At 46.2% G+C, this 2394-nt stretch overlaps 1 non-coding gene across 1 annotated transcript; it reads right to left on the bottom strand.

Annotated features, from left to right (window-relative positions):
- Positions 1–410: 410 nt before the first annotated feature.
- Positions 411–514, bottom strand: LOC125937167 (U6 spliceosomal RNA). Its single transcript, XR_007462269.1, has one exon. It is a non-coding gene; the product is annotated as a U6 spliceosomal RNA (small nuclear RNA).
- Positions 515–2394: the final 1880 nt, after the last annotated feature.

Genomic DNA, 2394 nt, shown 5'->3' with positions numbered 1-2394 from the left:
ACATTTTATTTAAATTAGTTAATATACAGTATAATATTAGTTTCAGGTATACAACACAGTGCTTAAACTCTCCCATACCACACCCAGTGCTCACCACAAGTGCACCTTCTTTTTTTTTTTTTTCAACGTTTTTTTATTTATTTTTGGGACAGAGAGAGACAGAGCATGAACGGGGGAGGGGCAGAGAGAGAGGGAGACACAGAATCGGAAACAGGCTCCAGGCTCCGAGCCATCAGCCCAGAGCCTGACGCGGGGCTCGAACTCACGGACCGCGAGATCGTGACCTGGCTGAAGTCGGACGCTTAACCGACTGTGCCACCCAGGCGCCCCACAAGTGCACCTTCTTAATCCCCATTGCCCATTCAACCCATCCCCCCACCCACCTCTGGTAACCATTGGTCTGTTCCCTAAAATATATGGAATGTTTCATGAATTTTCCTGTCATCCTTGCACAGGGGCCATGCCAGCCTCCGTATCGTTCCAGTTTTAGTATATGTGCTGCCAGAGTGAGCAGAATACTGACCACAATTTAAATTATGAGTCTGTGTATGCACGTGCACAATGTCCATCTCCCCTATAAGAATCACAATTCATGAAAGCAGTATGTTTCATTTGTTTGGTATGGTATACCCAGTACCTATATACTATCTGGCACGTAATAAGTCCTTCTGGGGACCAGGAGGAAAGAAGAGAAAGAAAGTAACAAAGAGAGAGAAGAACAGAGAGAAAAGGAAAGGAGGGAAAGTGGAAGGAAAAGAAAAAGGAGGTTAAGCTAGCATATTTTCATTTTTATTCATTTTTTTCACTGACAAGGTGTGTGACCTTGAGCAAGTCACATAACCCTCTATGTCATTTTCCCCACCTATAAATTGTTTCAGCCTCATCATAAATGGGATGTGCTCAATAATAGAGACAATTGCCTACATTTGTAGGGCGGGAGGACAGTTGGAGTAGAAACAGGCTGGTCCTACTGCAGGGTTGGGTCTCTGGGGGTGGGGGGATGGCAGGGGGACAAAAACCCAGATACCTTTGTTTTATGAAAGCAAGGAAGAGCCCTCCAGGGATAGAGCAATTCTGTTGGGAAGATGGCACTCCGTGGTCCTTTCAGGCCAATGGGCTTGTGAACTTCCCCACCCCCAGCATGGCACAGGCACCATGATTCTACAGTGGGGGAGAAGAGCATGGAAGCAGCCCTGGGAGGCCCTGAAGGCCTGATAGGCAAGAACGAAAGCTTGCCTCAGGGGTGGTCTGTATGGATTGGTGACTGGCAGGATTGGTACATGCCCAGCAGACAGATGGCAACCAAGGGCAGAGGCCCCAACCCCTCCAGCCACCTCCATCACCTCGGTACCACCGAAGGTCCTGCAAATGAGAGACCACCTCAGGGATTTGATGGGAGGAAGTTACAGACATTGAGCTGACATGACTGTCTCCTGCAAAACAGGGCCTTGACAGAGAAGAATAAATTTACAAAAAAAATGGTCATATTTACTTGCAAACCTGAATCTGTGAGTTGAACTCCAACCTGCCACATAATGATTTTGATTAATTTCCTTTGTCTCCCAAAACCTCATTGACCATGTGCTCTTTGTTCCTTTCATCCCTTACTCTTGTCTGATTCTCTGTCTCTATCCCCTCCCCATTTCTTCCTTTTATTCTTCTCTTTCTCCAGTGCCTTCCTCCAGACATTTCCTTGTGTACCCCACACTACCTTCTAGCCCACAGTAACCAGAGCAAGAGAAACCAAACCCCGAAATGGAGGCTCTGTGTGCTCTCTGCCTTTGCCACAGGCCCTCCAAGCTCTGCTGCCTCAGTCATGTTTTCTGAGGCTTTAAAATCTCTCCCTTGTCTCACCTGACTCCCCAGTGGTTTTCTGCAGTCTCCCTTTTTCTTTCTGTGTTGGTCCTGAGGACTCTTCTGTGATTTCACTAATAAAAACATTTCCGTTGACTAAAACAACCTATAAAGAAACAAAACCAAACAAAACAAGCAAAACAAACCTCTCTGCCAGTGAGATGATAGCCAAAAGTCTTCGCCTGACTTTCCTTACCTCTCCAAAATGCAAGACTCTGTACTCACTGCTTCCGCTAATCTCTTATGGAAACCCTTTTCTCCAGATGGAGATCTACACTAAACTCATACACCTCTTAATCTTCTCCAATTCACTGCTTTTTGCACATACTGTTCCCCTACCTAAGTGACCTCTCTCATCCTCTCCACCTGTGCTAATAGCATGCGTCAAGGAATAACCAGAGGCATGCTAGAACCCTTCCGGTCCATACTAGCCACATAACCAGTCCCCCCCCAACTCCCAACCCTTATAGCCTCTATCCTTCTCTTGGACCCTAATCACTCACTGTCACGTAAAGCTATTCATCTTTTTATCATATACAT

The sequence above is a fragment of the Panthera uncia genome (genome assembly GCF_023721935.1).
Source record: "Panthera uncia isolate 11264 chromosome A3 unlocalized genomic scaffold, Puncia_PCG_1.0 HiC_scaffold_11, whole genome shotgun sequence".
Classification (NCBI taxonomy): domain Eukaryota; kingdom Metazoa; phylum Chordata; class Mammalia; order Carnivora; family Felidae; genus Panthera; species Panthera uncia.
Note: the sequence above shows the minus strand (reverse complement) of the source record. Positions and strands in the feature narration are given on the sequence as shown.